General features: G+C 47.0%; 1 long non-coding RNA gene across 1 annotated transcript in view; it reads left to right on the top strand.

The window, feature by feature from the left end:
• Window positions 1–25105, top strand: part of LOC123348736 — a 35354-nt gene extending 10249 nt beyond the window's left edge. The window contains exon 3 of the long non-coding RNA XR_006573248.1: window positions 22819–25105. This is a non-coding gene — a long non-coding RNA (uncharacterized LOC123348736). The remainder of the gene's footprint in view (window positions 1–22818) is intronic.
• Window positions 25106–27427: the final 2322 nt, after the last annotated feature.

Below are 27427 nucleotides of genomic sequence, written 5' to 3'. Positions count from 1 at the left end.
TCAGATGGGTATGTGTTCTGGTTCAGACCTGTTCTATGGGGATAGGCTGGGACCGGAAAGCTTGGGTCTGAATCTGGATCATAAAAACACAAGGGGTGTTTGGACCTGGCTCTCCAGTCCACTGCCTGTTTGTGGGCTTGTCGTTCAGGCACCATTAAACATTGGGGACAGGATCTTTTATGAATATTGTCTTGTCGTTATTACCGTAGCCCCTAGGAGCCCCACTTATGGACCAGGAGCCCACCGTGCTAGGTTCTGTACAAACAGAGAACAAAGACGCTCCCAACCCCACAGAGCTGAGACAACAGATGGATACAGACCAGTGCGGGAGCCCAGGGAAGCAGAGACAGTACTGGGCAGCATGACGGGCAGGGCTCTCTGCACACGACCAGCCTGACCGTTGTCAGCAGCACAGCAGAGTTTCAAGGCAGGGTTGGAGGAGGGAAATGAGGTGGGCTAAAGACTTATTTCTCGCTTTAACGATTTGGGAAGAAAATAGATATAAAAGATAAGCAAAGAGGCTTCCCCAGCGCCTCCCGAAATGTGTGTAGCTGCAGCTGGTGATGGCAGCTCGAGAACCAGACGGGACAGGAACACTCAGGACTGTCCACCAGAGTCGTCCCTAATGCAAGCCGCGTGCAGAAGACTGGTTATTTAACGGTGGCAAAACTTTGCACTCAGCTCCATCAGCAGATTGCTAACTAACCGCATGTCTTCTAAACCAGGAAACCTCACGTGCGGTGTAAACACGGCGCCCAGGCTGGTACTGGAAAAACAATTGGTTTGGAGGTAAGCGCAGCTATTGCCTTCAGATGTGCACCATGCAGCCTGAGCTCTTTACACAGGAGCCACTGAGTAGCTGAAATCAGATCATGGGGGTGGGGGCTTTATCATTTAATTTAAAATAGGATCAGTTGCTGTGACTGCAGGGCGACATTACCACAGGGTATTTATCTCTGCCTAATGGTACAATAACGGGTATTTGAAACCATTTAGGAATAAGCCTCTTTCCATTGCAATTGGAGGTACAGGCTCACATATGGTATGTAACAATCGACATTTTTTCCAGTTCACTAATTAAGATACAGAATAAAAGTCATAAAAAAGTAGTGCTGGATATTTCAAGGGAAAATTCTCCCGTAGGTGCCAGGTATTATTAAGAGAGGGAGCGAGAGGTGTAGCCACAAGCTGGAAAAGGAATATATGGAAAAATAAATATGCCTCAAAGGCAGAGTGTTTCCAACAGCTGAGATACTGAACTGCACAGCGTTGGTTGCTCGAACACGGTCATTACTTTCCAGAAGCAGTTTGATCTTGAATTTAATATAATGGATCCGTACCACGCAAAGCATGATGAGAATACCCCCCATCACGCTGTACTTAACCTGCGTGTCAGTGGATGATGGGAGCGGATACTGACTCCAGAAAGAGGCTCTGACTCAGGATTGGCAACCGCCCAATTTTAGCCGCTTGCCATTCCAAAAGCAGGGTGCTGCTGGAGACAAAAACGTTAGATCCCCAGGAATGCAGCGGGGTGACACGAACGGACTGTTCAAAGGATTGCAGGGGGTGTCAGCCACACTCCATCAAAACCAAAGCCAGCTAGAGGGGATTTAGCTACTGAACATTAAGGCCCATAGGAGCTGTTACTTGCCAACTATCAGGATGACTTCGAGAGACCCCTGAAGTAATCTGGGGTGGTGGCAATTCCTCTGTTCCTTTGGAAATATGTGTAGATCAAACCCTCGGGAGTAAAGAATTCTCAGCTGAGGCTGAAACTCACTCCCTAGCTGCACCGAGGCGGGTGGGTGCCTCCGAGGTCCCAGAACAGGGGCTAGTCTCACATCTATGGAGCATGATTTTGTTCTTAGTCACTCCCTGAATCTGGCCCTAACTAGGAAGGTGCTTGGAGTTCAGGTATATGTACGAAGGGACAGACAGAGTGCTATATATGTACATCTCTATTTGCCAGAAGCGGGGAATGGGTGACAGGGGATGGGTCACTTGATGATTCATTCCCTCTAGGTCACCTGGCATTGGTCACTGTCAGAGGACAGGATACTGGGCTAGATGGACCTTTGGTCTGACCCAATGGGGCCGTTCTTATGTTCTTGTAGCTACCCTAACTTGTGGAGGTGCAAGCTATCTTTTGGGGACCCATTCTACTCTCCTTTGCACTGGTGTAAATTTAGAGTGATCCCTCTGACAATAGTGGAGTTGCCCTGGATTTACACACGTGGAACTGAAGCAGGATCTGGCTCTTGGGTTGCATTTCCCCAGAGATGTGCCTGATCTGCGCAGCCATCACAAGTCTAAATGCAGTTGCACTTGCACTCTATTTGACATTTTCCACGGGCAGGGCTTAGGAGGATACAAATCTACCGAGCACCAAAAATAAAAGGTTAAAAAAAGGAGAGTGCCTAACCCAGAGCATGAATAATGGGCAGGCCGGGACGTGCAATTCAAATGTGCAAGTTCCTCTTCAGACAGTTAGCAGCCTAAATGTGATGCTTAAATACAGCAGAGGCATTTACACATGTAAGGCATTAGGGTTTGTTTAGAAGCCCTTTATTGCAATACTTTGTTCTTTATTTCCTACAAATTAAATTTACTGAGGGATACGTTCTGATTGTGAAATTATTTTGAAAATACTTCCTTTGGGTTTTTAAATTTCCTTTGTTGTAAAGATTTACAACACTTAAAATAAAAGGACAAAAAAAGAGCGAACAAAATACAGAGAAGGAACGATGGTGGGGGAGGGGGGAAGGTGACTTAATGGAGATTGGAAAAGCGAAGTGTCTAGATCCAGGCTGCCCATGGCATCTTGGATGTGTCTGTGTCACTTTCCCCATCCATTACATTGGGGTATTGAGCTCAGCGGGTATCATTCATTCTTAGGTAATTCTCTGGACACACAGTCTGGGAGGCGGGACAGTGCTCTTATCCCCACTGTACAGATTGGGATGGGAGGCACAGAGAGGTAATAATTGGAGATATACCAATCTCCTAGAACTGGAAGGGACCTTGAAAGGTCATCGAGTCCAGCCCCCTGCCTTCACTAGCAGGACCAATTTTTGCCCCAGATCCCTAAGCAGCCCCCTCAAGGATTGAACTCACAACCCTGGGTTTAGCAGGCCAATGTCAAACCATTGAGCTATCCCTCCCCCCTAAGAGGCTAAGTGACCTGCCCAAAGGTCATACAGAAAATCTGTGGCAGGGCAGGGACTCGAAGCCAGGTGTCCCAATCCTAGACTCGTGACCTGACCACCCTTCCTCTCTCTGTCCGTTGCTATGTTACCAACTCTTGCAACCCTCAGGTTATTTGCTGTTTTCCTTAAGGTTTTCCTGGAGTCAGGTGACTATGGGAGAATCTCAGCTTTCTTCTAATCCTCGTGGTTGCTGAGAGAAGTTTGAAAATAGGAACCCTAAAGACTCAAAAAGTGAAGGCAAAAGGAGCCCAACATTGATTATTTTCTGGGCTCTTATGCATTTCCTCTTTATTTTTCTAGTTGCTCCATTTGTGCAACTCTTGACTTGTGAGCATGGGGAGGTGTGCAATGCACAAGGATCCTTGTAAGCAGACTATTCAGATACACAGTGGAAGCCCCTTCACAGAAACACATGTGCGCACATGCTCATACACAGAGCAATTTTCTTTTGCTGTCACAAAAGTGATGTGGTAAATAAAAGCCATTGGCCGGGATATCGGAAACCGGTAAACAATTTCCTGGTGATAATCGTTCAAATTATCCTTCCGAGCTGAAACTGCTGCACAAAATTGAGCTCATCCCCTTGAAGAGCTGCTACATCTTAAATAGTGTCCTCCCTCCTATGGCAGCGTGCCTGGCATTCTAGCACACACCTGCTGGGAGCAGCCCTCCCTCGGCCCCATCCTCCATGGTGGCCTTTCACATGATGTTCAGACACATTTTTCATCTCTTATTTTTTTTTTACAGTTATCATCATCGTTTCACCTTTTGGGTCTGATTCACCCCTGTGTCTTGTGTCACCACTCAGCCCTCTGCAAAGCAAGTGTGAAATATTACCGGATTTGCTAGCATTTTGCGAGAGCCAATGACTGACTACTCAAGGCATGAGTCAGTAGAGAATCAGGGCAAAGCCCTTTGAGGCATTCAGATTCTCATCTCTAACGGAGATGTTTCACCATGAAAATATTTATCTCTTGTGTCTATTTATTTTGGTAAATTTGATATATGTATATACCACTTCCACCACTGACTGCAGCAGGGGAGCTGTACTGGTGCCAGGCCAATGGTGGGCAAATGGCTTCGAATTCTTAGAGCCAGAGCCAGTGCCTTGCGTGGTGTAAATCAGTGTAGATCCATTGCAGTCAAGCCCTTAGCGATAAGATTCTCATGTGGGAATGATAATGTAAGTGCAGTTATTGTTGTTGACCATTACCATGCACAGGGTGGAGGAATATTAAAAAGACTGGAAAAGGAAATTGAGTCGTGAATTGCACATTTTAAGAATTTGTTTGCTCAATGTGAAAACCTCCCCTTTAAGAAAAGCTTTCCTTTTTTTAGACCCTCCATTCAACACTTCTTATTCCATCTAGAAACCATAAGGGAATTTCCTTCCCATCTGGTTCAGCAAAGGCCAAATTAGCTTTGTTCAAAAAAAACTCTGAGAAATACCCAGCCTCCACAGTTATTTGGAACTTATTTTACCAGGAAAATCTCAAGGACATCCATCTGTCTTGTTCCCACCAGCATCCCGATGCTCCCCTCTCAGTGTCTAAAATCAGAGTGAAAAGCTTGGAGCCATCAGTTCTTCCCAAGTGAACCAGAAATGCCACAGCGTGAATGGTGAGTCCATCAAGTGCCAGAGAACAGAGGAAGGAAACAAGTGGCTTTGAAAAAATGCTCCCTAGCCAGTCTGCTATTCATTAACAAAGACCAAACCTGACAGAAGACACGTAGAAAAGGCTCTTTCGAAAAGGTCTCTTTCCTGTCCCGAAAGGCAATAGTTATTGGGAAACTTTCTGGAAGTTAAAGTTAGATTGAGGCTGACAGATTAGCTGCAACACAGATCCAATCCAGAGCCAGCTCCCATCTGTTCTGTTGCCCCCCTGAATTTCATCACCTACTCAGGATAAGGAGTTACCGCTACTAAATTATCCGCATGACCGGACAGGTAATTAATCCTTTGGAGGATAATACTCTGTTTACACGCCTCAAAAGCCTGCCCAGAACTGCCACCATTCCTTACACCTATGGCTCTAGTCTGCCACCTTATCTCTGAGAAATACTGCACCATGGCCTGGATTATAACCCCCCTACACTGATGAGCAGTTACTCATAAGAGTAATCTCATTGAATTCAACATGATTACTCATGTGAGTAACTGCTCACCAACGTCAATAGGGGTCCACCGTCTGACCCTGTGTGAACAGTCCCACTGATTTGCATGGGCCTATGTGTGGAGTGTGGTGTTACTCGATGTAAGTAAGGGGACATCACCTGGCCCTGTCATGAGTGTGACTGAGAGAAGATCTCATTCCACCCCCTTCACTATCCTTCCCCCCAGCAACAACATCACACCAAATTCTTGCTCCTGCACATCCCCCACCCTTCCCCACACCTGCCCAGAGCCCTGTCTTTGCTGATGTTAGGTATCTCTAGCAGGTTCCTACGATACGCCATAGAGGCACTACTGCTAAGTTTTTAAAGTAGCAAAAGTTACGTATTTTCCATTAACCTTGATGTCCGAAGTGGTTGAACCATTTTTGCTTAAACTTTCTCTCTTTCTCTCTTCACACAAACACACAGATGCATGTACAGACACACACACAAATGTCAAGCTGAGGCACACACCTGGCATGGAAAATTTCAGCCCAAAAGGTGAAAGTCTGTCCAAAGTGCGTTACACATCTGAAAACAGAGGGTTACAATGGAAAGTGTTTGGCAACCTGGTCACTAGGCACCGCTGCTGCTCCACCTAAAGGCTCTCTCTAGATCAGGGTAGGCAACCTATGGCACATGAGCTGATTTTCAGTGGCACTCATACTGCCCGGGTCCTGGCCACTGGTCCGGGGGGCTCTGTATTTTAATTTAATTTTAAATGAAGCTTCTTAAACATTTTAAAAACCTTATTTACTTTACATACAACAATAGTTTAGTTATATATTATAGACTTCTAGAAAGAGACCTTCGAAAAACATTGAAATGTATTACTGGCATGCGAAACCTTAAATTAATCAGAGTGAAGACTCAGCACACCACTTCTGAAAGGTTGCTGACCCCTGGGCTAGATAAAGAGATGAAGCCACAGAGTATCATTCGCTGTAAGAGTGTTGAGGGCTGGTGTATATTCAAAATCTCCTTTGGAAGGGTAGTCGGGTGTGTGAAACTCCTTCCCCAGAGCCTAGAAGCTCAGTTCATTTTACTGAAAAATGTACAGACTCGAGGAGTGAACTCCTGGCCACCCTGATGTCAATGGCACAATTCCCATAGGCTCAGTGGGGCCAGAGTTTCACCCCAAGAGATCTAGGAGCAAGACTTCAGGGGGAATTTTCTAAGGCACAAAGGGCAGTTAGGGGCTTTGCTTCCCTTGGTGCCCTGGAAAAGTGTCTCTGGATTATCTCCAGACATGCAGAACTCTGTGCGTTGCATCAAAGCCACACTGTGTCAGCATCAGGCTCTCAGCGGAGTGCAACCTGGGAGACCCCGAGTGACAGTGACGATATTTTTTCCTGTGAAATTACACATGACCATTTGTGGCTGTTGCTGGTCAGGGCTATTTTGCAACTCGGCATTTGGTGTTTTCCACAATGATTCTTGGAAATGGCCTTTTTCACTTTGACAACATGGACAGTTTGAAATTTTGCATGGTTTCTATGCAAGCAGATTTTTGCCCTATCTTGAAATTTTGTATTTAAACTACGGAATGTTTCTTGATTAACAACAGGAAACATTTGGAATGCAACGGACCCATTTTCACACAAACCTGAGCATAAATGTCTGTGAAATTTTGCCTCATTTTGTACAAACTGGCAATTTTTGCACATTCAAATAATAGGCAAAAAAATCTCAATGTCAAGGTGCTGAGATTTGCTTCTGAAACAGAGCATGTAACAGTGCATGTAGCAAGAGCCAGATCTATGAAATAAGACCTCAGACCAGGGCAAGATCACTTCCATGTGCACACACAACTGTGTATAGTGTCTCCAGTGTCCCAGTAAAAGGGAGTTTCAATTCCAAGTGGCCTCTCAGCAATTTTCCTGCTGTCCTTGAGTTTGTCTCCTTTTGTTTGGTTGTTTCGCTGTGAGAAAAATAAATCAATTTATGATTTAATCACTGGCCCTAAGAAACTGGCTTGAAGGTCTGGAATGAGAACTGGCAGAGGTCAAGTGCAAAGGTGGAGATTAGCGACCTCCAGTCGGTGAAAGCAGGAAGCCTATTCCCTGACCCTTAAACTTTTCCCTTGGTTTGATCAATGGAACTTCACCAGTGCTGGTGCTTCTGCATAGGGAACTGGATCTATTACTTTAACCTGTTGTTGTACAGCTCTGGGTCTGGTTTGCTCTACTCTGCCTCCCCCTCGCAGCACCGGTATAGGAGCCGCCACTCTATAGTTTAGAGTCTGACACCTCATTTTCTTTGTGTTCCTGGGCACGATGACACTAGCAGGCTCTGCCCTCATTGACACATTCCGCTGCCACATGCTAACCCCTTGGGCAACTGGAGGTGGAAGTGATTGAGGGAAGGGACTGGAGATCCTCCTGCCACTCCTCTCTCACCCCAGAGTCACACCAATGTAACCCCATTGACTCAGTCATGTGACTCCTGATTCACACCCCTGCAGCTGAGAGAAGAACCAGGCCTTCAGGTCTCATCCACATTAGTCTTTCCCATCCTACTCTCTAACTTCCCAGTGTTGCTACCACCAGCTTGGTTCCACCAATCCGAGGATGGGGAGCCCTGGTGTAGAAGAGACACCCGTGGCTGCTAGTGTTTTCATCACTGTGTCATTCCCTCATGCTCAGAATGGGGTAGGCAGCACCATGGTGAAAATGGTGGTGGCCATGGCAGTCTTGTCTACCCAAGCACCTCCCGCATTGCTGTCACTGGTGAGCCTGAACTGGCAACAGTGGGAAATTTTGAGGACAAAAGGGAAGTATAGACCTGGCCATGGGCTCCAACTTGGACCAATGCTTTGGGCTGCAAAGAAGTTTCTTAGGAAGCCCATCCAGTGTGTGGGTGCAATTTAAACTCAAGAAAAGGGCGATTACAAGGACTTCGGGAGTCTGGATATGGCACAGAGGTTCAGCCTTCATCCCCCTTCCATTGCAGTATCCAAGGACGCACCACACCAACTATTTCAAATTTCTTTGATGCACCGACATTTTCTTCTCTCTCTGAGCCCTGTTGGCAACCCCCATTTGTCCCATCACCTTTTTCTGAAACTTGGAACCAAGCGAGATGATACGGCGGTCGAATTTCTCACCCAGCAGGATGAGGGAAGCTCTCGCTCCCCTCCAACACCCCATCACACCTTCAAGAAATTCTCCCTACTTGTGCTCCGTTCACATTTGGTTCCAGTTCACGACACCTGGGGAGTTATATCCCAGCAGAACAGATTCCAGAGCCGTTACCACCTTGTAAATCTGACGACATTAAACAGCAACACGTGCAGGGACGTTAGTGCTGTAGCAGTCGAGGTTTCTTTTTTAATGACAAGAAAACCCTCTGGGCATAAACCATGAGGTACTGACACACATCGTGCTCCAGGAATATGTCCCACTTGCCTGTTCCTCTCTGGAAAGTCTGGGATTCGCTGGCCAGTGGCGCTAGGCAGGGGACGGATGTTGAGTCCCTTTATCTCTTATGGTGGAAAATTTGTAAGTGGACAAAATCAACAGTGGGAGGAAGGCAGCGTGGGGCAGGATCTTGCTGGGCTTTTGTGCCTGAGCATCGGGCCCAAGGAGCATCAGCGGGTAAGTACCCGCCATGCGGCACATCCACAGTTAGCTGATTCCCAACACTACATGTTTCTTGAATGACCTGCCTACGGGCATCCAGGTCAGGCCAGATCAACCCTCTCGAAACCACCTGTGAAAGGGGTGGGGGAGGGAACGGGACATCCCTGGCACTGCTGCTGAACTCAAGGAGGCATTGAACCCTTTGGTCCAGGGATAAAACCGCAGTCCTCAGTCACTCTGAAAGGTCCATAGTCGTCATGTTTCCTGTTAGCTCAGCACTTTTGTTATAGGCTTCCTGAGCCCCCATCCGCCCCTGCTACCCAGCCTCACCCCTCACAAATGACTATGCAAGAGGAGGCTCACACCTGGCAGCAGGACTCTTTGAGAAAGGGTCATAAAAACATCACAGACACCTTACAAGGAGACAGACCCTGAGCTCCCACCCTTCTGATGTCCATCTTCGATGTTCCACTTTCATTCTGGACATTGTTTTCCTACTGGAACCTATTAGCGGGTGGTGGAATGTGATGCTCACAGAGATGAAAATGACCAGCAGCCCTTTAATGAGAAACAGTGACATTTAAATGGAGTGGAACGAGGGAACAAAATGCAAAATTTGCCAGAAGGATTAATGGGTTCCTTTATGAGAGCAAGCTGGGAAGACAGAGCTGCTACATGCTGCACTCTTATGCCATTAAAGAAATGGCTGAGCTGCAGGAGGTGGAAAGAGACAAGTCATGTGGTGGAACTGAGATCATTCAGCCAAGGAAGGGTGCTATTGTCTCTATTGGACAATAGGAACAAAGCATCCCTGGAAGTTCCCATATGGGAGAACAACAGAAAAACACGATGGAAGATTTCAGTAAGAGGAGGGGTAAACGAGGCTGTCGTGAGGCTGAGCGGCCTCTCTCCGAATTAGAGTATAAGGGAGGGGCCACTACACTCCCCTGGGTGGGTGGAGCCAAACCTGCCCCGCCCCCTCCCTGGAAGTACCAGGGTGGGACAGGAAGTAGAAAAGCAGAGTCCTGGAGCTCAGTGGCTGCTGAACCACAGGAGAGACCGGACCTCTCTTCTAGGGAGCAGACCCCTCTGCAAGAGCCCAGCCCAGCCCCGGAGTGAACCGACGTCTTGCCCTCAGGGGAGGCAGACGAGGACCCCGAGGAGCTGCCAGAGCTACCAGTGGCCGAGTACCCGGAGAAGACGGGGATCTTTGGACCATGGGACCTTCACCCAGACTGTGGTAGGAAGTAGCCCAGGCGGACCAGACTCTAGTCCGGTGCTGCTGCCGGCGTGTGAGTTGGTGCATTGCAGCTGGAATCCCCGCTGACCCAGTGCCAGATCACCCTGCCACTGTTTGGGCCCTGGGCAGGGACCTGGTGGAGTTGGGTGGGACCCCATCCCCCTACCCCCTGCCACTCCACCAAAGGCCAGGAGGCCTGTGTTGGTGCTCACCCCCTGCCTGAGCCCCTAGACTGCTTTGGTGCTCACCCCTGCAAGAGCCCTAACTGTTTGTGGCTCTGCCCTGCCCAGGGGGCCAGAGCTCCATGACAGGCTGCTAATTATAGGCTGTTAATTACTGTCTGCCCCAGCCAGGTGGCTGTGGGCTAAAGACTGTTTGTGGCTCTGCCCTGCCCAGGGGACTGGGGCTCTCTCCTATGAGACCTGCTTGCGATCTGCCAGTAGGGAGGCAGAATGGCCTCCCTCCCTGCTCGAGTGTTATCTCCGGGGAGGATAGCCATTGACTGGATGGGAGGAAAGTTTGGCACTATGTCTTATCTATCTCAGTGTAGGATATAGGTTCCCTCCACACTGCTCCACTGTGGAAACATGACTGTGACCTGCACAGACCACTTCCTCCTGAGCGAGAAGGGATCTTCATCCTTATTCATTCCCAGGCCATGCCAGCTAGCCTGCTTGCCCTGTCGGGAGACATCTGTCTCACCTAGGACTCTGAAGAAAAGCTTCAGACGAGAAAGGAATTGCTCTAGTTCCTGACAGCAGGTTTGAATTTCCAAACAACGGGGAGTGTTTTCTGTTTTCTATTTTTTTTTTTGCGGCGGTAAAGCAAAGAGGCATGCATGGCAATCCCAACCATATGGGCATGGGCCGAATGCTAATATGGAAAATAATTAAATGACTGGATTTTTCTATTAATAACAAGGAAGGGGAAGAAATTAGAGCGAGTCCGACTGTGGAAGGAGGACAAAAATATGCCAGGAACCTCCATAACTAGGTAATTTAGGTGTGTAGGGTGCGATTGGAATTCCAGAGACATGGCCCAACCAGAGGAATGCCTGAGGGTTTTTAAATGACCTGGGAACATACCAGCCCTCCTGGACAACCTCCCATAAGGAGAAAGAGGAAACCAGCTCCTAATGGGAATGTAACCACCGTACAGTATGGCCCTGCAGCAGGGAAGATGGTTTTGGCTCCATTCTGTGCCAATTACTTCAAGGCAAGCACTATAAAAGGCACGGGATCCCATTCCCACCCAATATGGAAGCATATGCCCAGTAACCAAGTGCATTTGCAGCCGGCACGGTAGGCGGGAGCAGGAGTCATTGCAACATCACACTTGTACATTATTACAAGGGAAGTGAACCAAAGAAATGAACTGAGCAGAAACAAACTCAGAATTATTACCAGGCCAGGACTCAGTGCGCTCTGTGGCCGAGCAAGGAGACACTCAATGCAGGGCAGGACGGTGACCAGCACAGTACACAAATGCTCCGTTCTCCTTCTGTTTATCAGACCCATTGCAGATCTCACCCCAACTGCCCCTGGCACCGACGGCTCTGCCCCGGCTGTGTCTTCGTCAATCCTACCTCAGCTGTCCCATCATCTGTGCTGCCACATCCCCGTCTGCTGTGCCTTCGCCATTTCACTATCCACCACGCTGCTGTCTGTCTCTCCGGTATCCACAGTGGCCTCTGTCTTTCACATGTCTCCTGCCCCGGATGCTGCCATTCCAGGTTCTGTCCCTGCTCCACTGTGGCATCTATTTGACCTTATATCGGTAGCTCATCATGCCCCTTTGCCAAGAGGATGAGGATGAGGCGTGGCTGACCGTTTTCCTGCCAAGGGGTTGGCAGAAATTTGACACAGAACAACAGACTCAGCCTCTGCTCTTGGGGTTTATCAAATTTTAGTCATTTCCTGCTGGGAGGGGTCTTAGCTCCTAGGATTACGACACAGCAAGAATCAGGAGGGCAGGAATTGACGCTGGGCTGAAGCGTCCCAAGGACATAGCTGGGGATGGACCCAGGAGTCCTGGGCATGGAAGCCTATCCCTAATCAGTCTGTTCTTTATTCCCATTACAAAACACTGCGTTTCATTCTCCCGTCAAAGGGCAGATTGTTACATGATCAGCTGGATGATACAGTCTCGCTGCTCATGGTTGTCTGCAGCCGAGGCCAATGACTTTCACGTTTGGCTCAGAGTTTCCTTCACTGTGATTTTCTTTGTTCTCTTTGAAGGTGGCAGTTATATGCGGCCAGCGTGACTGTGGTGAGCCCTGTGTTTTGACCGCAGTCCACGTGGAACGATGGGTGGAATTACATCAGTCTGAACAGAGGACACAAGCCCCTATCAGAGGGCTGCTCTTCAGACCAGAACTTCGCACCCAGGACATGACTTAGATGGGTGGAGCTGCTGGAGAAACGACCCTTGTTTTATCTAACTGGTTCTGCCCCGGGCTCAGTGACAGGATGTGTGACATGGTCCTTGAGATCTGTGGCCAGTGCCACTAAAGAGGATGCCAGTGAGACAGATGAAGATGACGATAGTGAGACACAGGATGATGTTGGTAAAGCAGATGCAGATTCTTTAACCTTGCAAAAGTTTCCCACATCACATTTAAGTTGCATTAAAAATACCCCTAGGTCCAGCTACGATATATTGAAACATCTCGAGCTCTTTCTTCTCAAGCAACTCCCTAGTGATCCGAAAGTGCACAGGTGGGTGTATTCCGTGCTACTGATGGCGCTGCAGAGGGACAAAGGCGTTATTTTTCATCGGCCCCTGAACGTAGGGATAGGCAGATCCTCTGAAAAATTCCTTAAAGAGCTTTACAGAAACTCAGCTGCCTTTGAAGTTACTGTCTGCAGGAGACTCAGTTTTTGAATCGAAAGACACCAGGACACCATTAGTGGGAACAGAGCTCGGTGAATGCAGTCTGTGGCTGTACGTTTCGCTTTCTGAACATCTCAGCTGGACTTTGTTCTCTTTCTGCAGCTAGTCTAGCTAATTGGCTTGATTCATGTCTTACGCTAGTGTGAGACTGGAAGGGTCAGGTAACCATGGGCAGGTTTTCTATAGTAGGTCAGTACGTGGTTTCTTGTACCTTGCTTCAAGTACCTTGTTTCAAAGACAATGGGCTGGATGGACCTCAGGGCCGATCTGGTCTGGCCAATCCTATAACAGGAAAGTATCCTAAGATTAAAAGTGCAGAATGACTTCCCAAATCCCCCAGCTCCCACAGTGCAAAGTGACTGGGGAATAGACCATGTGCGCAACCCAGCTGGTAACTGGAAATCTCTCATGATGTCGACGTTGCGGGGTTTTAAAGTGCATTGCTTGACACTTTTTGTTGCTCTGTACATGTTTTATAATCTCTGTCTGTCTCTGACTCTTTAATAAGCCCACAATGCTTTGTAGATTACATGGCACCTCTTTGCCAACAGCTGCTCTGCATGACTCAACACTGCTACCGAGGCAGGCTGCTCTGTTCTGATGGCTAAGCCCGTCTGCAGGAAGCACTGAATACAAGCGGCTCAATCCCGCTTCAGATCTCAGAGCAGTGCAGAATTATTTCAGCGGTTATCAAATTAAAATCGCCTGCAAGAACTGAAGACCCGCAATTCTATGTTTACAGGTGGGACACATTTCAAAAAGGGCTTTTAGATAATTTCACTCAAAATAAAGTATTTCTAAGGAAAGAGAGACCCCTGGAATTTAAAAATACCTTTTCACTCCCTTTATTAAACCTCCACAGAGGCTTGAAATGAAATGGCTTTGCCTGGCAGTTTTGTCTCTTGCTATTTGCCAAGTATTGGTTTGCTTCTTGTATTTCCAGCAATGATCCTTTTTTTTCCCAATTAAAAATGTTTTCACTTATCTAGCCCAAAGCACCAGCAGCACAATACCTGAATGTACATACGCAGTCATTGCTCAGCGTATGTACATTCAGTAGGTCCAAGGAAAGTCATCTCTGCAAACGGTACTACAGAGGGGCAATTGTTCTGAAGTCTCGCCCGCGTTCCTCTGGGATCGATTACAGCTATGAAGAGGCATAGGCCAGGCTGCCTGCATACATGTGAGAAAAGTATCCGAAATACAAAGGAGACCCAAAGTGTAGCCAAGTGACCATGCCTTTTAGGGACCCAGCTCACGAGCCCAGCCCTGCTCAGGTTTCTGTTGAATTGTGTTTAACCCCATTCTGTTAATTTAGGGCCTATGGTAAATAACTATACTAATAGCGCTTCTCTGTGTGCTAACTGCAGGCTCACCCAATACCAAATTTTATGCCTCATTTACATTACAGATTATATAAACACTAGGTGCCATTCACAATGGGCTTGATCCTGCAAAGTGCTGCTGAGTGCTGCAATCCAACCCAGCGAAGTCTGTTAAGGACACTTTGTTTTTTAGAATATGAGTAATCCCATTGGCTTTAATGGGGGCTGCTGGGAGCTCAGCATGTTTGAAATCAGGCCAATTATCTAGGAGCCTAAATATAGGTTTCAGCAACAAACGTGAGGTCCTCGTTTTTTAAATCTTGGCGTTGATTGTTGGGGAAGCACAATGCTCTGTCAAGGTTTGATTTCCTTTTAAGTCACTGATCTGCATTTACTGCTAACCCCATCTTAACAAAGTCTGGATTTCTTAAACTGAGAATTCTCTTAGGACTTTTTTAGAGAATCAATGAAAGGTGAGAATAAAAACTAAAACAATGCAGAACAAAGCCATATCCTTTTGCAGGGAGCATGCTGCATGTGTTCAAAAAGGATGTGCTGCACATGCACTGCAGGAAGCGTGCTGCATGCACGCTGCAGAGAGCGTGCTGCATGCGCTCTGAAAGGATGTGCTGCATGCACTCTGCAGGGAGCGTGCTGCATGCGCTCTGAAAGGATGTGCTGTATGCACTCTGCAGGGAGCGTGCTGCATGCGCTTGGAAAGGATGTGCTGCATGCACTCTGCAGGGAGCATGCTGCATGCGCTTGGAAAGGATGTGCTGCATGCATTCTGCAGAGAGCATGCTGCGTGCGCTCGGAAAGGATGTGCTGCATGTGCACTGCAGGGGATGCTGAAAACACTCTAGAGGGATGCACTGTGAAGGGACATATGGCACATCTCTGAAGGGATGCTCTGTGTGCTCTCTGAAAGGACGTGCTGCATGCACTGTGAGGGGTGCATTGCATGAGCTCTAAGAGATGTGCTGCATGCTCTCTGGAGGGGTGGGCTACCAGGGTGCTCCTTTCTTCTACTCCCCTTTTGAGATCTCACCCATGTGTCCACAGGGGAATTCCCCTTCCAGGCCAGATTTACAATCCTCTGTTCAATCCCCTGCCTAAGTCTTTTCCGCTCACTAGAGGTGCTGGGACAATGAAACCTCCCCTCTGTTGTGAAGATGCCCCAAGCCAAGGGGAGACTGTCTGGGGTTGGGGTTCACATTGTGACGTCTTCTGGTTAGGGAACGGGCAGAGAGCAGCGGTGCTGAAGGCAGCTTTGTTACCTCTGGATTGTTAGTCTGACGGTTTCAGCGTGCTCCCCACCATGAGCCTCCACTGGCTCCTGTCATGGATGGGTTGGCTTCCATTAATCTGGAATCAGGGAGATACTGAGCATTATTCCCTTAGCCAGGCAACTGTCAAATGCCTTTAGCCTGAATGAGAAATGTAAGTTCTTTTTTTAAAAATGGTATTTATTTGTTTGTGGTCTCAGTGGTCTCCAGTTGTGTTTGTTTTAGCCTGGAGCTAAATGAGTTGCTATTGGGATATCTATAGCCCACACATACCCCCAAACCACCAGCACTGTAAACCTGGATGCATCCAAGTATGCAATTCTTTAAGGCCAAATTCTGCTCTGTTTCACACGTATGACCCCTTGCACTTCAGTGGAGTTGCTCCAAACAATCTGAGAGCAGAATTTGCCCCATTGTGTTTGAAGGCAATGGGACAACTCATGTGGCATCAAGCGATTGCTTTCCCTTAATGATGCGTTTGCAGGGTCCAGGTAGCCAGATCACTAACCTAAGGGACACACCTTCCAGGCAGTGAAGAGAGAATGGAGTCTAGGGGAAAGAAGGAAGAGCAGCGTCTCAGGAAAAGACAAGAGAGCAGCAAAATCCATTTTCATTTATTCTGCTTTTTTGTGGTTGCCAGAATCAAAACCATCAAGAATAAGTCGCATTCAGATTCAGTTTATCGCTCTTGGAATACATTGGATTCACCTCTCTCTCTCTTTGAAAACTTCTGCTCCCATGGACAATCATCTTTAGGACTGTATTGCTTTTAGGTGGATCTTTTTTGGACGCAAGGCAAGTAACTGACAGAAACAAAGGATTAACATGGAAGCCCTACTCCTCAGTAAGCACCAGAAAGAGATTTCTCTATGGAAAAAATACGAGAGGGTTTCTAGCCACGAAAGTGACTGTTCGTTGTGTGGTCTTCAGAGAGAGCCTCAGAATAGCAAAACAACATCATTAGAAAGCACAGCAGGCCAGTTGCCTCTAATGATCCCCCCTTTCCCATGAGAGGAGGCATTCTACATTGGGGGAGGGGGGTTGTGCCACTCCCCACTCCTTCATTATGATATGGTAGTAAGATATTTTCTGCAAAAGGCCAGCAGTTGGAAACAGAGAGGTTGTACATTGCCATGGTGGTGCCTTTGTCTTTGCTGTGTATAGATCTGCAATGAGTAAAGAACATAGGCCAATATTTTCCAAAGTGACTAGTGATTTCAGGTGCCTCAGTCTGGGGAGGAGGGAGATGAGAAGCCTTAAAGGAGCCACATTTTCAGAGCACCTGCTCCCTAAAAGTCAGGCCCTTTAAGATGTCTCAAGCTGGGCCTCCAAAAATTGAAGCCACAGATTCTTTTCCTGCAGCAACTGTCCTGCTGTCTTCTGCAAAGAGGAGGAAAACTGGTTATTACAAACCGGTGTTTCCCACAATGAAATAGGGCCTCAGTTCCATCCTGGAGGAATTATTCGCCTTTCGGTCATGAGGGAAATGTGCCTTGATTCACATTTCACTGATGGCGTTTGAGGGACCAACCCATGCTAGGAAATAATTTATCCTCTTCCTTCCAGCTTTCCCACAGTACATGAGCTATTCATGTGCATCAGCAGCTGGGAGAGGCTCTCCTGGAGTGGAAGGCAGGAGATGGGCATTTTCTACTAACCCTATTAATTTGATCCGTAAACAGCATTAGAGCTGTACTGGCAAAGGAAAGCTGCGTGAGCCAAAACATGACCATCTAGGCAGAGGGGAAGGATTGTCCAGCAGTTAGAGTGTTGCACTGTGTCTCTTGGAAATCTGTCCTTGATGTGTCAGAAGATTTTTCATTCAGTCACCTCACTACTCTATTCTTGCCCTTAATACTGGGCCATGTTCATCTGATTCCCAGCTTGCCAAGGCCTTTCACCAAATGCTCTTGCTTTGTCTTTCTCTCTCCGAGTCTGTTCCCTTTTCCTCTCAGTTTTGCGGTTCAGCATTTTTTGAAAGGATCGTAAATGGAACTTCATCTGTGCACTCGAACTGACGTGCTTCCCACAAAGACATAACATTCGAAACAACTCAAACATATTAAAGCTAACTTTGTTTTTAGTCCAACTCCTGAAAATTAAATTTGGTGGTGGTATAAACAGGATATAAAGTGCTGCAAAAAAAAAAAGGGCTCGGAGAGGAATATTTTTCTCCCTCACTTGCCCTGAAAGAGAGGAAGCAACCTGTGGGGATCACATCACATGGCATTCCTATACAATATTAAAAACCCAACAGCTAATCACAACCAGATCCGCTTCCCTTTGCTCCATTCTTTTTAAATATCTTATGAGAAAATTGACATCCGTTCAGTTTCATCTACGTGCCACTAACAAGCTGATCAGAACGTTGTGCGTTGGGGGAAAATAACAGGCCAATGAGAAAGATTCCGCAGGATCCGATGTTTTGTTTAATTTTCACATGGATGGATAAAGATGGGGGGAGAAATGATGGTGGTGAGGGGTGAAGGGACATCGCTTGAAAACAGGAGACAGAATGTGGGATGGCAGAGAGACAGGACTGTGAAATGAGACCTCTGAAAACACTGCAGCCAGCACAGTTCTGATGGGAGCTAAAGCCTGCTATCCTAAGAGGGGATGCAGGATTTAAAGCTGCTTGATTCAGCAGTACCATTCAATGGCCCTTGACAACTGCTTCCATGAAAGGAGGCTTGCAAAGGGTTTCTTTTAAAAAAATCTCTCATTGTCATATTGCTTTTTCATGAAACCTTTATTGTCTGAGTGTTTCATGGATGTTTTCTGAAATTAGAAAAAATCTTTTTGTGAGGCCCCAAAATAAATGGGGATAAAATAAAATAGAGTGAGTGAAACCAGAATGCCGAGTCTGTTTTTAACACACAGTCTGAGAAGATTGTCTGGTCCTTTAATTATGGCTGGAGTCTGAGCACAACTAGGGTGTTCTTTGTTCCCTGGGCCTGAGAAAGCAAGTTCATAAACTCCCAAACCCTAGAGTGGGAACAGCTGGACAATGCAGCTAACAGAGCAGGAACCATTGTGGAGATATTATTTATTAAGGACAATGACTTACATTTCTAATAGCACCTTTCATCAGAGGATCTCAAAGCACGTTCACAAACATTCAGTAACTGAGTCTATCAGCTTGTGGTAGCTCAGGGACAGCAGTGACACCTGGAGGGTGGGATTCAGCTGCTCTTTAGCCCCCTTGGACCAGTGGGAGGCAGGAAGCAAAGAAGACGATCACATCTGGATGAGAAAGTCCTGACTTCAGACAGCAAGGGTGAGCGCCACACCTCTACTAGACATGAGTCCTTTAACAGCCATAATTCATTAATATTCATGCTCTGTATTATAGTTGTATCGAGAGGCTCCCAGCTCCAAGATCAAAACCCCATTATGCAAAGCACTGCACAGACCTAATCAAGTTCAGGGGCCCCCTTGTGCTGGGTGTGACATTGTACCCCATAAGGCTTCATGGGACTATGCTTATGAATGTATATATGGTATAACTGGAATATGTTCTATGCTACATCTGCCATGTAACATATCTATGCACAGGTTCTGATCTACTGAATACATTCCTCCTATTTGTATGCATGTGTCATTGTTGTACTTGAAGTTAGGAATATCGGCTGTCTACTTGCTTGATTTCTAAGTAGCCTTAGTAAAGCATTTGGTCAGCTTCTTGGCACATCAGTTGACAGGTCCCAAGGGGGTTTCTGTGATCAAACCCGTCACACTGGGCACAGACCCCCTTGTATCACCACTTTGTCTAGGCTCCTTGCTCCCATCTCCTGACCCTCACCATGGTGGCTGGGCACTGCACCCCCCACTCCTTTAGTGCAGCTTCTGATTTGAGAGACCTCCTAAGGTTAATTTAAATCATAAACCTGAGTGGTCACCTTCAGCTTCTATTTATGCTTCGGTTTCACTAGGACCTAAAGGCACCTAGATGTCCAGCCCAACTATTTCTTTGCATTAGAGCTGATGGAAAATGTTTGAATTTAGAATTTTTCTGACGAAAACAGGAACACGTTCTTTGCCACCAAGGTTTCCATTTTTCAACCACCTCTCACTCAACTGACTTTTACAGCTTGCCTGGCGCTTTGGCAGACCGACCGACGCCATGGTGGGGGATCAGGAGAAGAAAACAAAAACAACCTTTAATTACAACTAAAAACACACCGTACGCAAACAAAGGAACACACCGTCGTCAGCTAAGCACACCGTCGTTGCATCATTTGTGTCAAATCTCCTGATTTCTGGACCATCAGCCTTAGCCCATTTGTGGTAGGACTTCAGTTTTCTGTCGCGGTTTTATGGCACCTCCGGCACACAATGCCGGATCATACCATGTTGATGAATTGGTTCAATCCTGTCTGAAGAGCCCCTAACACCGAAGCGGGTCAATGATATAATGAAAGGTTTGAACCAAAGGGGCCTGCATGGCAAGCTGCTTAGCTCCGCCAGGCAGTGAAAAGGGAGCCAATGGGAATGACTCTCGTTTGCACCTCGGCCAATGGGAATGACTCTCGTTTGCACCTCGGCCAATGGGAATGACTCTCGTTTGCACCTCGGCCATTTTACACCTCGGCCAGAGTGGTGTGAAACAGGCTGGAGTATAAATGAGAATCGGGCCCTGTAAGTTTACAACCAGGAGATTCTGTTACAAACTCTGGCAGGGCAGTTTGCCCACATGGCTCTGTCTCGGCTGGTTTGCAGAGGAGCCCCCAGGGGCTGACGCTCGTTTAGACCATGATCACACAAAGACTTACCCATGTGCTTAACTTTAGGCACCTTTAAGTCAGCAGAGGCCACTCACATAAAGGGAGTTACACATGTGTGAATCGTTGCATGACTGCGGCCTTGCCTGGGAGAACACTAATCCACCATCTGGTGATAGTAGTTGGTGTTTATTATAAACCAGGGGTTTGTATCTCTATATATTCGTAAGTAAGAATTGTGCGGCTGCTGAATCATGTTCCTCTGAGGAATTTGCTGTTCACAGAGTGAAATATTCAATGATTCAGCAGCCGCACGGTGCTAACCTACTAATAAAAAACACCAAGTCCTCCTGAGGCACATTACTTGTTGGGGGCGGAGCTGAGAGTGAGGCTGAGTTTGGGTCAAACTTTTCACGCTAGTTGCACTCGCAGCTTCTCTTTGAGGTGGGGCTTACATGAGCTGTGGTGCTGCATTGGCTGCAGCAGAGAAGGTTGAAATCTCCATGTGCAATGCAGCAACTCTGGCCCAGCAAATGTACCACTGGCGACTTCATGTAAGCAGCTGTGTGGCTGGTGAGGTTTAATATGCCCATTTTAAAGATAGAGAAAGTGAGATGAGCAGCTAACTGACTTTAGGTCACACCAAGAATCAGTGGCAGAGCTGGGCTTGGAGATGAGCCCACCCCAGGATCCTTACTCTCTCCTGGCCGTGAATCTAGATGTGAACTCTCTGATTGATCCCTATCTGTATAAAGGGCTGAGGTGATTGCCTTCGACAGCAGGGGTTGGAATCGATGACCCACGAGATTCCTACCCATCCTGTATTCTTAAAACTCCACATTGAAACAACACTGAACTAGAGGGAAGTTCAGGCGGAGATCCAAGCTTTGTGGCCATACCCAGGAGTCCTAACTCCCAGGCTCTAACCTCTGGATCCCCAGCATGGCTCTAAAGAGAAGCTACTGCTACTCTCACTCATCTCTCGTCTCTGGTCCTCCACCCTACCACCTCCAAAGCAACCAGCTGGCAGCGGGTTGTGATAGCACCGTGTGCTCTGCCAGGGAAGATTTCCTGGGAAAGTTTTCTCATTAGGTTTGCAATCGTTAAAATGTGAGCCAAGCCCCAAGGCGCTGAGGGGCTGTTCAGGGGCAGCCCACCCCCGCAGGGCAGCTCTATTAAACCCTGCGGTCCCAGCCGCTCCTCTCATCTAAAATGAAATTTTTTCAGTCAAATAAACAAAAGTCTTGTGATTTGGCAGGTCATTTGAACTGGCTTCTTCCAGTTCCTGCCATTAGAACTATTACCAGTTATTTGTTGATTAAAGCAAGCATCTTCCCCTCACCATTTCCGCTTTTTTTAATTTTTCACCAGATTTTCCGAAATTCACATAGGTTTGTGGTGCTTTCTGACATCAGCGATGGCTGCAGCTTCTCAGGAGAAATGATTTTCTCAAATTTCGACCAAAAATACATAATTACTGCTCTCGTTCCACTCCAGAAAGATTGAAGGGTTTTTTTCCCCCTGGTTTTATTAATTCTGAGAAAAGCATTTGTAAGTTGCCTTAACACACGCACACCAACTCACTCTCTTCCCCCCACTGCTTTACCAAGACTCTTACTCAGACACGTCAAAGAGCAGATGTCTGTCTGGTGACGAGCTCTTCCCCGGCTATGATCTGTTTAGCACTCACAATCCAGTCAGCGCTTCGGCAGGAGATCTCCAAGGTAAATAGGGTCCTAGATGGAGAGGAGAGGCTGAGAAACCAAAGATCTCCTGTGGTCCTGCTAGAACAGATAGGATAGCTGGCGAGATAGTTAGAAGCACCAGTAGTGTCTTATTTGTTTGGGAAGGGCAGAATTTATTGATTTGCTTGGGGGCCAAGTTGATTATTCAGGGAGCGATGGAATGGAGTTTTGGGGGGTGGGGCTGACTTCCCAATCGGAAACCTACATGATGTGCTAGTCCCCAGCAGACTGAGCTGAAATACCAAAGTCCCTTCTGAGAACTACAGCCCATGAGCTATTTTGTGGTGTGTGTGTCATCCTGATCCGGCTCTTAGGAAAATGTGATTTACAATGAGTAAGCAGACAGATAAGGATGACCCTCAAAGGCCTATTCCATAGGGGACATGTCCATTTCCCCCAAATCCAGAACCTACAAGGTGCCACACATTGTAGTTCCCATTATCTGGCAGTTGCTACAGATTCCTGGGCTAGGACAGGCTGCAGTTGGGTACCATACAGCTGAGCTGGTGTCGGCTGGTCTCAGGGTTGGATTGTTTTCTGACTTCCATAAAAATTGGAACTGAAAGACAATAAATGGGAAAAAACCAAGCAAGCAAAGGCAGGGATGGGGAAGAAGATATCATGGGAGTGGATTTTATTGTCAATCTGTCTTTTTGTTTTACCAGGGCACCGGAGTCGCCTCTGTGCATCTGGAAACAGGACGACAACATCACGATACTCAACCTTTTCAGTAGAATTGGAGCCTCCCAATAAAAGCAACACATGCAGGAGAGAACTGGGCTGCCCATTGCAGAGGCTCCAGATGTGGAGACATGAACTTTTAATTAATAATAAAATGCAATGAATGATAAAAGGGCCTGTCCGCTAGAGCTGGCTGGAAAAGGTTTTGCATGACTGGGCCCTCGTCAAATTAGACAGGAACAATATGTTTTCACGTTATTAGGACATTAAATCAAAGCCCATGTTGTGAGCACCAGCATACCCCATCTCGAAGGGACATGTGTCCAATTAAAAGTCAAGCAGTAAAAAAACCATTTAGTCAGTTGCCGCGTCTGCGGAGTGTCCCCTCTTTTAAAAGGCTGGCACGGTGTTGTCGTTCCGTGTGGCAATAGAGCATTGCTTCGAGATGTCAAGACGGATTATGGATCCTGGGACACATTTTCTGAGGTGTGGCCTCCCTTCCGGTGATTCCGCACCAGCGTTTGCATCACGTGTGCATGTAACTACCCACATAGGTGAACATTTGATGGGTGCAAAGGGGCTGGTGGGCTCTTCTCAGTTGGAAATATAGGCTTATGTCTGCCTAGGCACTCTTGTAAATGTGCAGTCTGTTCACAGCACACGCAATGTGGTCCAGCCATTGGCTTTATGCTCCAGAGAAGACATCAGGGTGGAGAGTGGCCTAACAGATACTGTGACTCGCATTGACATGGGCCTGGTTTTTGCACTTTGGCCTCCACTGGTGCATGCTCTACAGGGGACAAATACTAGCACATGCAGGGGCTAGGTTCTGCTACCTGGAGACAGGTGTTTTGTGGGAGAGAATTCCATCCCCTGCACATGCCTTGTTAGAACCTTCTATGTGCACAGGCGGGCATTGGCGGAACGAAATGTGTGCAAATTGCACACGTGGAAACTGGGTTTAAGCCACAAAAGAAATTGGGCTTTGAGATCCTTGGAGGAAAAGTGCTTGGTGCCAAAAATAAGGTTCTGTATAGAGGTAAAATAGATGTAAAACTATTAGGGGGAAACAAATGATCTGGATATAAAATAACTGTTGCAATTGTTGGGTTGGTCTCAGCTGTGGTATCCAGGACTGCATGGAAATGCAGGCTCCCCTGGCCCTCACTCTTAGGAGTCGTCCCTCTAGCCTGCTTAGGGAGCCAAGGGTGCTCAGCAGCACCTAGCAGGATTGAGCCCTCAGGCCCTGACCTGCCAGTGACCTGTGTGGGCAAACCCTTTGGACCATGCGGAGCCTTCCTGCCTGGGGTGGGACTCTGTGTGGGTGAAAAGGCCTTCACTGGAGGGGAACATTGCAGAACTGGGGGCTTAGGCTTATACCCAGGCACATTCACTACAACAGCCCTAGAAGCTAGCCTGAGCCCCCAGCTCTGCAAAGCGCTTCAGCAGGTGCCCAAGTTAAAGCACAGGTGTCAATGGAGTGATGCGCATGCTTAAGCCCTTTTCTGGAAAGGGTCCTGATCAGGAGCTCAGGATCTGGGGATAACTTTGAAAGAGGCTTGGAAAGATTAGATGGGTATCGGTCAATGTCAGTAAATGTGGATTCACACAAACCGATGTAAAAATATTGCTGCTCAATAACACTAGAAATGTACAGCTAGGCCGTGTGAGAATAACACCGCTTGAGAACTTAGTCTAAGGATATTGACTTGGTATATTTTGGCACGCCATGTTGACAATTGGTGTTTTAATGGTTACAAAGCTTTAACTTTTTGAATCTCAACGTGTACTGGCATTAAATATTTTCTGACCTCCTCTTTTGTCTGACCTCCTCTTTTGTCTGACCCGCCCCCAATATTTTTTGTGACTGAAAATTTAAATCAATACAAATAAAATGCTTACAAATAAACACTGGTCTTAGCCATTGAAATGATTAAAAAAACCCTGATGTCTGCCACACCTTCTTTGAAGCAATTTGAGTGTGTCACCCAGAAAATGCACATCCATTTCTTCAACCAACGTGCTTAAGAATCTTCTTCTTCATATGGCTGATGTAAATGTAGAGCAACAGCTATAATTTTACATTTACATGGTTAAGCCGGATAATTGCGTCTGGAGTAGCAGAGCGTATTGCTGTGATGCCTCCTTTGTATTTGTGAATTTGGCATTGAGTTGCTATATGTTCCATGGTCTGTTCTGGATGACCAGTTGCTCACTGGAGAGTCTTTAATTTTCCATTTGTGCAGCAAGAATCCACATCTTCCATGGTTTGTGCGGATATGGTTTAGGGTTGCCCATGAGCTTCATGGGAGATCGAAGAAAGGATCTTCTGCATCAAGTCTTTCACGAGGTGTTTATTTGTGACTTGTGAACTCCATGGTGTTGGGGTTGACTTGAGGGTTCCAGTGATGCATAAGAATAAGGCAATGGATTTAGAATGGTAGGAAAGCTGACAGGTTTCATGATCTTTATGATATATCGGCTCATATCATGTGTATTCACTATGGCTAGCTATATTGTAAGCTATTGAATCTATTTCCCTATGTTAAGTTCTCCTCACACCTTCTATGGGCCATCTTAATTATCACTTCAAAACGTTTTTTTTCCTCCTGCTGACGATAGCTCATCTCAATTGATTAGACTCTTCCTGTTGGTATGCATACTTCCACCTTTTCATGTTCTCTGTATGTATAAATATCTCCTGTCTGTGTGTTCCATTCTATGCATCCGAAGAAGTGAGCTGCAGCTCACGAAAGCTCATGCTAAAATAAATTTGTTAGTCTTTAAGGTGCCACAAGTACTCCTGTTCTTTTTATATTGTAAGCCTTTCCAGTAGACCCTAGATGTTGTATCATATGTTTCACATCTTTATGTTTATGAAACACATTTGATTAAAGATATTACATATAGCTGGCCAGTGAGTATATGTTCTTTTTCCTTATGACTTGCTGTACAAAACCTGGGTAATCTGTGTAGCTTCTGGTAAGGGAATTCAACTAGACAGGAGATTACAAAGCACCAGCCTTATTAGTTGTGCCGGCTGGATAACACCATATTTACAGCAGGGATCTGTAACGGACTGTGTTTACTGTTAATGCTGCCATTCAACCACCCGATTTAAGATGTATCTATATGGTAGGGGAATGCGTACAAGGAAATAAACATCCTCTGTGGTTTTGGAAAGTGCTGGCTGCAGCATGAAACGTGATCTTTGTGAAAGTAGGTTTTTTGCTGGGGACGTGCTCTTTAGCCTGGCTATTATTGCTCTGTTGCTTTTTTACATACATGACCCCGACGAGGACTGTGGAAATGAACTGGTGGAACAGTCTGAATCCATTCTTGTTGGGTGCAAAAATCCACTCCGTGACCAACACTGGCAGTAAGTGTTGGGTGTCAGTAGGTAATGGACTCGCACGCAGCTCGACACAAAATAGTCTTTTCTTGTCTCACAGGGCTAGAGGACTCACTAAGGCTAGGGGAATCGGGTGGCTCAACAGGCTTGGTAATGGCATGAGGGACCCTTCCTCTCCACATTACTGGTTCAACTCCAATCCAGGTTGATAGGAACAAAAAGTCATAATAGACTGATGGACGTCCTGGGCCCATTTGAGTAATTTGGTGAGTCTCAATCCATTACTCAGTGGTGTCCATCTCACAAATGCCCCCATTCCAATTGGCAACTAGAAGTGGCACCTGCTTCTATAGGTGGCACCTCCAGACCAGGGCTGAGATATGGCACCAGGCCATAGGATGCTGCCTGTGCGCTCTGCTTTCTGTTCTGGGGTAGAGAGAGGATTTCTCTGAGCACGGCCCCTTTCTCACAGGAATAGTTCATACTCATAAGCTTTCTCCCATTGGAGCTACAGGGTTTATTCACTTGCAGGATCAAACCATCGACTCACATTGAACTATCTGAAGAGGAACAGAACTCCTGGGTCTGCTGATTCATGTGGAGTCAGGTGCTAACACTGGGTTGGATCGGTCAATTGATGCTCCCATCAGTCCCTCCAAACAGCATGATATGGTGACTCTGGGCATACCAGATTCCGAAGAGACCAAGGGAATTCTGACTACAAAAATACCCCCGATTCACTGAGATCAATAATAAACACAGGAGGTGCATGGCAAGAAAACCCAGAGACAGCTCACGGCTACAGATGGACGGCAGGAGATGAGAGAGAGGTTCAGTCTGGGGTGCACTAGAGGCAAGTAACCTACCATGTGCAGCTTAGAGCCCTAGTGTATTGTTCTTTCATTGGAGGTCGAGGAGTCATTGGAGGCTGCACACTCTGGACCAAGTTCTGTCTGGCCCCTGGGCAGGTGACAGAGCCTTCCCAGCCCATTGCCCCAGAGCACACCTGCCCAGAGGGCAGCTGGAACATAGTGACAGGGAGCTGGGGAATGCCGGGCAGGAAGTGCTAGCCCTGCCGACCGTGCTAGTGACTCCGGGGGGGCTGGCACATCCTTCCTGTGTGACCTGGGGCGTGTCACTGAGTCTCTGTGCCTCAGTTCTCCAGCTGTGAAGTGAGAATAATAGCAGTTCTCTACTTCACAGGTATTTGTAAGGACAAATAAGGGTTAAAAGAGGATTAA

This window comes from Mauremys mutica, chromosome 13 (assembly GCF_020497125.1).
Source record: "Mauremys mutica isolate MM-2020 ecotype Southern chromosome 13, ASM2049712v1, whole genome shotgun sequence".
Classification (NCBI taxonomy): Eukaryota; Metazoa; Chordata; order Testudines; family Geoemydidae; genus Mauremys; species Mauremys mutica.
The sequence above is the reverse complement of the archived record's forward strand: the minus strand, read 5'-3'. Positions and strand labels throughout refer to the sequence as shown.